We start from the raw sequence: 12,813 nt of genomic DNA on the forward strand, positions 1-12,813 counted from the left end.
GCGGAGCACAGGCTCCGGACGCACAGGCTCAGCGGCCATGGCTCACGGGCCCAGCCGCTCCGCGGCATGTGGGATCCTCCCAGACCGGGGCGCGAACCCGGTTCCCCTGCATCGGCAGGCGGACGCGCAAACACTGCGCCACCAGGGAAGCCCTGTACCCTTTTTTTTAGATTCCACTTATGAGCGGTATCATATGGTATTTGTCTTTCTCTTTCTGACTCACTTCACTTAGTATGATAATCTCTAGTTGCATCCATGTTGCTACAAATGACATTATTTTGTTCTTTTTTATGGCTGAGTAGCATTCCATTGTATATATGCACCACATCTTCTTTATCCATTCATCTGTCCATGGACATTTAGGTTGTCTGCATGTCTTGGCTATTGTGAATAGTGCTGCTATGAACATAGGGGTGCATGTATGTTTTTGAATTATAGTTTTGTCCAGGTATATGCCCAGGAGTGGGTTAGCTAGATCATATGGTAGCTCTGTTTTTAGTTTTCTGAGGAACCTCCATACTGTTCTCCATAGTGGCTGCACTGACTTACATTTCTACCAACAGTGTAGGAGGTTCCCTTTTCTCCACACCAGGAGAGGGACTTTGTGCCTCTGTCACTGACAGTGTAGGGATTCCTTGGGTGGCCTTTATCCCAGGACCTCCCTGGGTGTGGCAGCCTCCCTGTGTTCTTGCACCTGAAGTGGAAAGGGGATGTTGTGAAAAGGAGACTTTTCATGATGCCCTGTGGTGATTTCATGATGTTTTATAGTTTCATTCTGCTTTCCTGAAATTCATCTGAATTAATCTTAGGCACAACCACTTTGGAAGAACAGGAAAGCCTAGTACTGGGTTCCTGGGACCATTCTCTGTCCTGAACCAGCTCTTTCTTTCACCCTGTAGGGTTCTTATAAGAGTGAGAGGCTCAGAAAACCCAGTCGTTGAGTAAACATTTCCCAAGTATCTTCTCTGAGCTAACTCCAGGCTGGGAATTGGGGATTAAAAATGAACCATTACCTTTTTAATGCTCTGTGTAATACACATACCTATGCAAACACAGGGGTTAGATTCTCAGAGGAAAAGACTTTTTTTTTTTTTTTTAAATTATTTATTTATTTATTTATTTATTTTTAGCTGTGTTCGGTCTTCGTTTCTGTGCGAGGGCTTTCTCTAGTTGCGGCGAGCGGGGGCCACTCTTCATCGCGGTGCGCGGGCCTCTCACTGTCGCGGCCTCTCTTGTTGCGGAGCACAGGCTCCAGACGCGCAGGCTCAGCAGTTGTGGCTCACGGGCCTAGTTGCTCCGCGGCATGTGGGATCTTCCGAGACCAGGGCTCGAATCCGTGTCCCCTGCATTGGCAGGCGGCCTTTCAACCACTGCGCCACCAGGGAAGCCCAACAGGTATTCTTTTTTTTGTTTTTTTTTTGTTTTGCGGTATGCGGGCCTCTCACTGCTGTGGCCTCTCCCGTTGCGGAGCTTTAAGTTTGGTCATCGCTTAATGCCTGATTGTCGAGCTCGGGACAAGGAAATGCATTAGCAACACCCAGCACCCCCTGGTGAGTCCTGGACAGCGTGTCAGCCCTGCTCCTGCCTCTGCTCCCGTGAATAAGGGTGTGAGGGAGGACCTGGCAAGGACCACAGACACGACCCAAAGAGTCCTTACTCCCAGGCCAGTATCACAGGGGCCATCTTAATGTCATCCAGTAGCTTCTCCAGGGTCCACAGGAAGCTAAGAATCTGCTTCCTGGCAGTGAACTCTTAGAAAACTCTCCTGGGGAAACATAATCTTCACGCAGGCCCCTTTAGTGACTTCACCACAGTGGGTTCCAGCTCCGTGCCCTATTCTTCCTGAGAAATAATGTGCTCAGAGTTATCTGTGTCAAGCTCTAGAGGAGACAAGAACTTGGAGATAACCATTTGTGTCAGCTCCTGAGATTTGAGAGAAATGCTGAATTTGAACACGGTCTGACCATGAAAGGTATGACCCCATTCAACACCCACCCTACCGGATCTTACTATGTGCCTGTCCAGGGCTGGGCACCCAGGCCATGGGATTCAGCGGGCACACCCCTCACCGCCACAATCTCGTGTCTGCACACAGTGATGTTTCCTATAATCGGGTTATTGTTTTGAGTCTTATCAAGCAGCCAGGTGAGGAAGGTGGACAAACCAGGTGATGAATGTGGACCAGCCTGGGGAAGGAGAAGGAGTCTTTCCATCAGGACTGGGAGGTGGTGGCATGGATGAGCACAGTGCCAGCCATGGGCCTGGGACATGGAGAAAGCCTCCCTGGGAGCTCAGATGAATCAAGTGAGTGAGTGGGGCTGTATGAGGACTCACATGCAGCCAGGGTGCGCCCAGGCCCTCCCAGGAACCCCTTCTGTCTCTGAAGACCCCCTTCTCCCCGAGCTCAAATAGAACCACTGAGGACGCTGCCGCTGCCACTGCCAGCTTTCCAGTTTCAAATAAAAAATCAACAGGAAACGGACTTCCCTGGTGGCGCAGTGGTTAAGAATCCGCCTGCCATTGCAGGGGACACGGGTTCGAGCCCTGGTCCGGGAAGATCCCACATGCCTGGAGCAACTAAGCCCGTGCGCCACAACTACTGAAGCCCGCGCGCTGCAACTACTGAAGCTCATGCGCCTAGAGCCCATGCTGCGCAACAAGAGAAGCCACCACAATGAGAAGCCCGCGCACCGCAACGCTCGCCACAACTAGAGAAAGCCTGGGCGCGGCAACGAAGACCCAACACGGCCAAAAATTAAATATATTAAAAAAAAAAAAGAATCAGCAAGAAGGTCTTAAAACGAAAGCTCATCCATTTGAGCGTCATGATGCTGCAGTTTACAGGTGAGGTTTAGTGCGCCTTGGCCACCTTCTTCAGAGCTGACAACAGGCAGAGAAAACAGTGCCTTTGCAAACAATGATTCCAGTCATCCCCAACACTGCAAACACACAAACAACAATCCCGGATCTACTTTAACTCTCCAGGGAAATGAGTCCATCCAAGAGTCTCTCCCAGGCAGCCCTCGTTCCTGGCTTTGTGCAGCATCTCACTGACTCACCATCATCATCTCATGTGCATGGACTCTTAAGCAGGCTACCCCAGGACTGGTATTCATGCCCCCAGATTTTCTTTAAAGACAGGAAGCCAAAGCACAGGAGTGTTAAGTGACTGTCCGAGGGCATCATTTCTAACTGGCAGGGATGGGGGACCACTTGCACGTTTTCTGACTCTTGGTCCAGTGCTCAAAGCAGTTTAACCCACTGCCAGCAGATGCACGTAGGAGCAGTGCAGGTGCAGTCCATGCAGTGGGCCCAGTGAGACGTGTTCTTGGGAGGCTGACCTCCCCTCCTGGCCAGATGGGGCAGCACAGGTGGCTCCATCTTGGTTAGACCACCACCTTCCTGGGTGTCCTGGGCTGGCGTGCCCAGAATTGGCTGGGTTTGGGAGATCAAATTGTGATGAGTTGATACAGAACGACGTCTGGCACAAGGTAAGGACCCATTAAGTACTTGGCGAGTGAATGAATGAAATCTAAGCACATGTAAGAGTCCTGTGAAGATTTCTTGATGAGAAGAGGCAGTCAGGTGGATGATCTTCACGGCATGACTGTGGGATCTGCAGCTGCATTAGAGCCCAGAAAGGCGGCTTGCTAACCCCCCGACACTGAGCTTTCGCATTTTAAAGCTTGCTCAGACCTCGGCACATTCAGAAGACAGGCACCCCAGGGTTCAAAGGTGGGGAAGCAAGATACTCTGATACAAGGGGAATGTTTTCCATCTGGAGGCGCAAAGGCTGAGGACTCTGGAAATTTCCTGCACAGGGTGCTAGTAACCTGAGAAACTGCAATACGAGCGCACTCGCCGCTCCGCGGCATGTGGGATCCTCCCAGACCGGGGCGCGAACCCGGTTCCCCTGCATCGGCAGGCGGACGCGCAACCGCTGCGCCACCAGGGAAGCCCAGTTGTTATTATTAAACTATCCAGGGTAGATTTTTGTTGTTTGCAGCTAAGAATCCTAACTGATACAGTTAAGGTTATTACTTGGGGGAGCAAGGCAGTTTTCTAGGAGGACAGGCCGCTTGGACCAGATGGGCAGTTTCCCCTGGTCCAGCACAAGTGTGACGGAGAAAGCGACCTCCCATTCTTTGGGTGTGAGCCTGCGCTATTTCTTCTCTGTAACCCAACTCCCGGAGTAACCTGGGAAGGGGAGGCCTGGTCAAGACTACATCCCCACTCTTCTGAATCTTGGGTAGCAAACGATCATTTTTCTGTCCCAACCACCTAATGCAGAATTGAGCAATTAGCAGTCATTAAAGTGATGTTTTACTTTTTGAAGAAAGGGAATAATAATTTTATATTGAATAACTTTAAAAGTTAGAAAGCATTTTCACAGGGATTATTTTGTTTACCTTATCTAAGCACACAAATACCCATGAAAAAGAAGATGGGCTTTATTTCAGTTTTATTTAAATCTTTCTTGAGCTCTTCAGGTTCTCAGGTTTTCATCTATAGGCCTCCAGTCAGCTCTCTGTATCCGAGGATGGGAAACTTGTAGATTCTGAGAGCTAACTGTTTATTAAGGACAGGTCTTAGAGATGGTAAAAAGTAAATTGGAATTGGTACTGGCTGTTTTTCTTCATCCTTGAAGAAAACCCTAGTCATGGGGCCCAGTTCACAGGGGGCAATGTCTCCCTGAATTCAGCCATTAACAAGAGGAAACTAGAACAGTAGACAGGTGGCCTTTCAAGGGCCTTTCAAAGGCACAGTGAGGAGGTTTAGAAAAAAGAAACAAAAAAAAAGATAGACTTGTACAGTTTGGGTTTCTAATATTTTAATTGGACATTCCTTCACATATATTTTTCCATGTCTCAACTAGATTTATCTTTATCATTTTTAAGCTTCTCATAGTATTCCTTCAAGTGAATGGGCCAGAGTTTGTTCATCCGCCTGTCATTTGGTACCTGGGTAGTTCTAACTTTCTGCTATTATATATATACTATCAACCTTTATTAAAACAAGATTTTAAATCAATCTTTGTAAGTATGCCCTTGGAATAAATTCCTGGAAGCAGACTCAGGAGGCAAAAGATAGGAATAGGGCTTCTTGGCCTTTCCTGAAGGTTAGATCATCCTGAAGGAAGATAAAACCAATGCGTGGAGATTGCCCACATGTTCTTTCCAGTCTGAAATGGGGGAAAAAAATGCAGAAGCAGTGCCAATGAGGTGACAGGACAATTTGCTGAGCCAGGCAGAATTTTCTGGAAGGGGCTGGATTTTTCTTTTCTGTGGGAACATCCTCAACTGATATCCCGGTCCTTAGACCCTCAGTCTATCCAGGGCCACCCCACCTCCTCAACTACCGCTGCTGGAATTGTACCTTGGCAGTTAGCACAGAGCTGGGCGCTCTCTAGAATTTCCCGTGAATTCCCAAGAGAGAGTCAAATGCCTGTTTTGGGTGGGAATCAATGTTTTACCAGAACAAGGCAACATGGTGGAGGGAGCCCAGCACCCACCCTGGAGTCAGGAGCCCAAGCTCCAGGCAGGGCCTTGCCATCAACCTGTTGACTCAGCAAGCGCTTCCTCCCACCCCAACCTTGGAGTGCTGATGACTGAAATTACACAATTTCAGATGCATTCCTCTGGATCAGGACTTTGACTCTTGATAAAACACAGGAGAGGGCACAGTGCCATTTATACCCCAGGGTGAACGACTGTATCATCTCTGGCTCTGAGAACAGGCCTGACGGGGGAAGGAGGTGAAGAGTCCCAGTGAAGACCCTGAAAGCAAGAGAAAGGGCCCCAGGAAGCAGGAGAAGCTCAGAGTCCAGCCTTTCACAAAATCTCTTAAAACCTAGGCTTCCTTCTCTACTGCCTCTGACCTGTGGGACTCCCCCAGGAGTGCAGTGCCCCCAGGGGAGTTGCAGACAAGGCCCCTCAGGGTTGTTGGGCTTCAACAGAACCCTGGGAGGGATGTTTCCTGTTGGATTTGAGACTAGAACCGCAGGTCCCAGTGGAGTTTTCCAGTGACCCCATCTCAGCCACATTGTGTGTGAGCACCTGGCCTGCACAGTTATCCTCACAATGATGCTGTGATTCCTGCTCTGTGGAGGCTCTGCTACTCTGGCAGTAGACGTGGCACCACGATCTAATCTTTAGCCCAGCCCAGTGCAATGCGCTGTGGCTCAGACCACGACCGACCGCCTCTCAGATTTGATCTCTTCCCCCGCTTCCCATCATTCATGATGTTCTATCTTGGCTTTTCTCTTCCTCAAATACACTAAGCTTGTTCCTTCCCCAGAGAGTTTGCATGCCGTGTTCCCCCTCCTTAGATCATCCCATGCTCACCTCCTTGTCCTCATTCAACCTTCAGTTCAGTGGGCACCTTTCCCAAGAGGTCATGCTGCCCCTTGGGTCCTTTTACTATCCCATTATCAGCCTATGTTTTCTTCTTAGCACTGTCATTTCCTCAAACTATTTTAGTCATTTATTTAGCCACATACTGTCTGACTCCATAACCAGAACATCAGCTCCACAAGGGCAGGGTCAAAGGCTATTCTGTTCTCTGCTGAGAGCTGGCAAATACGGGGGAATCCGTCCAAGAATCCCAGGCAGAGCTGCCTCTGCTCTTTTTCATTCGGTTTTCTCATTCTTCTCCTGAGTGGGATAAACCAGGGGAGAGAGCCCTGGCTGGACGGCATGCAGATCAGGGTTCCTGCCTAACTTGGTAGTTTCACTTACGGGGTGACTTGGGCCACCTCCTCTACCCAAGTCTGAAGAAGCAGCAGACTGGACCCATTGGGCAGAAGCTCTTAGAGGCAGACTTGAGGTGGATGTAAATTGTTCTTTTGAACAGAGCTGCCGGAGGCCGAAAGATCATGCTGCTTCTTACCTCAGCCAGCTTTACACCTGGTCCATCCCTCCGCGGCCCATTCTCAACCCTCTGTGTCCATGGGGTCTGCCTGCCAAGCTGCAAGCTCGCTGAGCTCACAGGTACTTAGAACTGGCCTCAGCACGGATGCTGGGGTCTTTGCATTGCTGAGGGAACTAGATCAGATGCTCTTTGTGAGCCATTTCATCTCCAATTTCAGGGCCTTGGCAGAGAGGAGTTTATTTCTGATCCTCCGCCTGTGGCCTGCAGGACCTTCAGGGAGTGACAGACTGGATTAAGATGCTAATTTTGTGCCAGGGTTAAAGTTCAGTGACCCACAGTGCCAGTGCACTGGTGAGTAACCACATCTGTCCCACCTGCTCTTTGCTTTGCACTGAAAAGCTGATCGACTGAATCAGGAGTGCAGCACCTCGAAAAAATATGAGTTCCAGACCTGGTTCTGTTGCCAAGTTACTGTGTGAGTTTGACTAAGTTCTTTCCCTCTCTGAGCCTTGGTGTGTATTTCTGGAAAAACTAGAATATTTGGATTAGACCTAGATGCTTTCTAAGGTCCTCTCTTGGAATCCTAACATCCCAGGAGGCTACCCAGTGAACCTCAGACCTGTGGCCAGGGCTCGTGCCAGGCTCCAATTCTTCAGCAGGACATCTCTCTTAGTGGGCAGCCTGGCAAGGAACCAAGACCCCTGACGTCCGTCATCAGAGGCTCAAGTCTTCTCCGAGTGTCTGTGTTTAGTCACAGCGTTGGCTGGGCAGATGACATCGGCATGCAAGGTTCTCGGTGAGCAGAGCCCGGGATGTCCATCAGGAAAGAGATGAGCTGAATCTGGTCCAGAATCACCCTGGAGGCTGTCCCACCAGCGTCCCTGACTGGGCTGCTCATCCAAGGGGTAAGAGAGGGAATTTAAAAAAAAAAACTATTTTTAATTGATGTATAATTGATTTACAATGTTGTACTAATTTCTGCTATACAGCAATAGTTATACATATATATGTATATATATATGTATAACTGAGTCAGTTATACATATATATATACATTCTTTTTTATATTATTTTCTGTTATGGTTTATCCCAGGAGATTGGATATAGTTCCCTGTGCTATAGAGTAGGACCTTGTTGTTTATGCATTCTAAATGTAATAGTTTGCATCTACTAACCCCAAACTCCCAGTCCATCCCTCTCCTTCTCCCCCTCCCCTTTGGCAACCACAAGTCTGTTCTCTATGCCTGTGAGTTTGTTTCTGTTTTTTAGATAGATTCATTTGTACCCTTTTTTTTAGGGAAGCCCTGTACCCTTTTTTTTAGATTCCACTTATGAGCGGTATCATATGGTATTTGTCTTTCTCTTTCTGACTCACTTCACTTAGTATGATAATCTCTAGTTGCATCCATGTTGCTACAAATGACATTATTTTGTTCTTTTTTATGGCTGAGTAGCATTCCATTGTATATATGCACCACATCTTCTTTATCCATTCATCTGTCCATGGACATTTAGGTTGTCTGCATGTCTTGGCTATTGTGAATAGTGCTGCTATGAACATAGGGGTGCATGTATGTTTTTGAATTATAGTTTTGTCCAGGTATATGCCCAGGAGTGGGTTAGCTAGATCATATGGTAGCTCTGTTTTTAGTTTTCTGAGGAACCTCCATACTGTTCTCCATAGTGGCTGCACTGACTTACATTTCTACCAACAGTGTAGGAGGTTCCCTTTTCTCCACACCAGGAGAGGGACTTTGTGCCTCTGTCACTGACAGTGTAGGGATTCCTTGGGTGGCCTTTATCCCAGGACCTCCCTGGGTGTGGCAGCCTCCCTGTGTTCTTGCACCTGAAGTGGAAAGGGGATGTTGTGAAAAGGAGACTTTTCATGATGCCCTGTGGTGATTTCATGATGTTTTATAGTTTCATTCTGCTTTCCTGAAATTCATCTGAATTAATCTTAGGCACAACCACTTTGGAAGAACAGGAAAGCCTAGTACTGGGTTCCTGGGACCATTCTCTGTCCTGAACCAGCTCTTTCTTTCACCCTGTAGGGTTCTTATAAGAGTGAGAGGCTCAGAAAACCCAGTCGTTGAGTAAACATTTCCCAAGTATCTTCTCTGAGCTAACTCCAGGCTGGGAATTGGGGATTAAAAATGAACCATTACCTTTTTAATGCTCTGTGTAATACACATACCTATGCAAACACAGGGGTTAGATTCTCAGAGGAAAAGACTTTTTTTTTTTTTTTTAATTTTTTATTTATTTATTTATTTATTTTTAGCTGTGTTCGGTCTTCGTTTCTGTGCGAGGGCTTTCTCTAGTTGCGGCGAGCGGGGGCCACTCTTCATCGCGGTGCGCGGGCCTCTCACTGTCGCGGCCTCTCTTGTTGCGGAGCACAGGCTCCAGACGCGCAGGCTCAGCAGTTGTGGCTCACGGGCCTAGTTGCTCCGCGGCATGTGGGATCTTCCCAGACCAGGGCTTGAACCCATGTCTCCTGCATTGGAAGGCAGATTCTCAACCACTGCGCCATCAGGGAAGCCCAAGACTTTTCATAGTACATAAATCTTTCAGATCACCACTAAAGGAACTGATACACTGGTTTTATGAGAATATACCTCTCCTGTTTACAAAATAAATGAATACTAAAGTTTTAAAAATGAATCAGACATAGTCCATGCTCTCAGGGAGTTTGGATAAATACTTTCACCCCACTGAGCCCCAGTCCTGCAAAATGGAGTTAATGTTCCCTGTCCAGGGTTGTTAGACTTCGCAACAATTTGAATTTCAGATAAACAATGAATAATATTTTAGTATAGTTATGTCCCGTACAATATTTGTGATATACTTATGGTAAAAAAAATTCTTCATGGTTTATCTGAAATTCATATTTGACTGGCATCTTGTATTTTATCTTGCAACCCTACCCCTGTCCAAACTAGTTCAGGATTTTTATGAGGTACAAAAGGAATAATATGTGAATGAATAATGTATGAATGTGCTTTACAGTTTACAAAATTCTATGTCAGCAAGACAGCATTGGATTGCATTGCTTTGATGGAAAAGGTTCTCTTGCAGGCCTGTGAATCTGTTCTCACTATGGAGATCCCGAGACATGAGGAGAAAGATCCCATGCTGCATGCAGATGAACACTTTTTACTCCAGGGCAGTGGACCCAAACCAATCACACAGATGGAGCCTGGAGTAGCACGTGCAAAAAAGCCCCGAGGGTTTGGTTTGCAGAAAACTCAAAACAAGACCCCCTAGGATGTAAAAGCATCTTCTGGCTGCATTCTCAGAAATATACTCTCCAAAATGCTGTCTGTGCTTCTCAGACCCACCCCTGGAAGATTAAAAAGGATAGCAATGGGCTGGATTTGGGCTGGGCGGGCTGCTGGAAACCAGCATCCTGGCAGGGACAGGAGGGATGAGAGGGGTTTAACTCAGAGATCTGTGGACTCAGGAGACATATGTCATAGGCTTCTCATCTAGCATGGGTCCTGCTTTCTGGAAGGTGCCACTCCCATCTGAGGTGTCATTTTTGCTTTGGTAAAGGGCTCCAAGCAGACATTCCTTTTTTGTCCAGTCAAGAAGCAGGGCACCAATAGCAACAGCAACTGTTCAAAATGTGAAGACTGGACAGGCCCTTGGAATCCCCACTCCTCCTTCCTTCCGTCTTCCAGATGGGGAAACTGAAGACCAGGCTGAAAAGTGACTCACTTGAAACCATGTAATAAGTCAGGGGCAGAACTGGGGCTGAAACCCACACCTACTGCTTCCCAGCTCAGGGTAGGGTTCACTTCAGCCCATCCTCTCCTAAGGTCCCCTCTCTTTGGGCAGCCCCCCAAGCAGCCACAGTCCCCCAAGGCCAATAATCCAGAGACATTGCTGAGAAACCTTTGTCTCTCACACTGTTTAATCACAGTGGTGATGATCCGCTGGGGGACAGCACTTACTAGTTTGCAAAATACTTTCAGGTCATTTATCTCCCCTTCCATCCACTTCTACCTTCCTACGCCCTATACTTTCTGCACTTGTCAACCCCTTAACATGCAGTGCTCTCCCAGGGAGAGGCAGTTTTTGTGGTGGAGGGAGCCTGGCCTCTGGAGCCAAACTGCATGAGACTGAAGCCTGGATGAGATGGTGTGGCCTTGGGCAAGTGATAGAACAGGGGTTAAGTGTGCCTCAGTCTCCTCATTCATGAAGTGGACATGATTATAATAGTATCTACCACACAGAGTTCTTATGTGAGGATTAAATAAGTTAACTTACACCTATTTTTTTTTAAGGGTTTTTTTTTTTTTTTTTTTTTTGGCTGTGTCACTTGGCTTGTGGGATCTTAGTTCCCTGACCAGGGATTGAACCCGGGCCCTCGGCAGTGAGAGCGTACAGTCCTAACAACCGGACCACCAGGGAATTCCCTTAACTTGCACTTACAACAGTTTCTAGCACATTGTTAGGGCTTTACAAATATCACCTACCATTACTATCATTGTTGTTTTTGTTGTTGCTATTTCAGAGCTCTGTTCCATGACCCCAGAGCCCTTCTCCTCCTCATTTCTGTTCTTCCTTCAAGACTCATCTCAAATTCCTCTCCCCTAAGAAGACCTCTTTGATCCTTTTCCCTCAGCAGAGTTAGATGTTCTCTAACATCTACTAAACTTATTTAAATGCATGCATTTGCCTATTTTCCGGTCTACCTCCCTGACTAAGCTATGCGCTTCGTTCCTGTCTTTGTCCACAACACCAAGCGTAGGGTCACACAGATCTATGTGCTTCACTGATGATTGTGCAATGAGTGATCCTCTGGATATCCCCATCTAGGAATCATTCTTGTTTTCTTTCTTTCCCCCACCCCACACCCAACCCAATAGCAAGTCTTGACACCCCACATCTAAAATTGATCCTGAATCTCCTCTAGGCCCGTGCAGGCCACCACCTTCTCACACCTGGACCACTCAGCCTTCTCACCGTGCTCCCGTCCTAGCCACCCTCTGATCCACCTCCATCGCCTCCTGAAAATTCTCCCTGGACTTCAAACTGCTCTTAGAAGAAAATCCAGCCGACTTACATGGCTACAGAGCTCTGCATTTCCAGCTCCCACCTTATTTCGTACCACTTAATACGCTCTCCCTAAATATGCTTTGTCTGTTCTGGCCTCCTTTCAGACCTTTTCCCACCTCATGGCCTTGCACTTGCTGTTTTTCTTGTGGTTTTTGCAGAACCAGCTTCTTTTGATTTCGGATTGAATGCCACATCCTCAGAGATGCTTTCCTTGACCACCCTAAGGGAATGTTTCCCAGTTTCTCTGTGTCACAGCACCCTTTTATCTCCCTTGTAGTATTTATCATAAGCTGTAAATACCTTGCTTATTTACCTGTTTATATGTTAATTGGTTATCTCACTTGATATATTGTAAGCACCATGAGTGCAAGGTACTCTCCCTTTTTGTGTGTTGTTCACTAGGGTATCTCTCGATCAGTGTTTAATACATTTCTGCTGAATGAATGAATGAATAAATGAATGAATGGATTGAATCCTCCTAGCAGCACAATGAAGAGACCAGGCATTATATGCTCACTTTACAGATGTCAAAACTGAAGCTTAGAGAGATGGATTCTTGCCCTAGTCACATAGACTGGAAGTAGCGTAGCCAGGCCCTAGATTATGAACTCTTCCTGCTGGACTATTTCACCTTGAGGGGAGATAGACTCTGGGTTGGGAACCCAGCTTGGCTGATTCATAGACTAATTCCACAACATGGGACCAGATGGCAGAGATTCCAAAGTTCCTATCTCTAAAGAGGTGCCTGTATGTGGCTAAGGATTACAATCAATTCCGAATTCCAGGCTGCATTGAGGCATCACACACACCTAATAAACACCCAATGATCACAAGAAAAGTGCAGTGACTGCTTGAGGAAGAAAATCAAACCCACAGGCCTGA

At 47.3% G+C, this 12,813-nt stretch overlaps 1 protein-coding gene across 2 annotated transcripts in view; it reads left to right on the top strand.

Moving 5' to 3' along the window:
- Positions 1-12,813, top strand: part of FBXW2 (F-box and WD repeat domain containing 2) — a 73,699-nt gene extending 60,886 nt beyond the window's left edge. The window contains exon 7 of one of the 2 annotated variants that reach the window (XR_008618168.1): positions 11,742-12,813. The gene's annotated coding sequence lies outside the window, so the exon portion shown is untranslated. The remainder of the gene's footprint in view (positions 1-11,741) is intronic. The other variant, XR_008618167.1, reaches the window with a different exon arrangement.

This window comes from Physeter macrocephalus, chromosome 9 (assembly GCF_002837175.3).
Source record: "Physeter macrocephalus isolate SW-GA chromosome 9, ASM283717v5, whole genome shotgun sequence".
Taxonomy (NCBI): Eukaryota; Metazoa; Chordata; class Mammalia; order Artiodactyla; family Physeteridae; genus Physeter; species Physeter macrocephalus.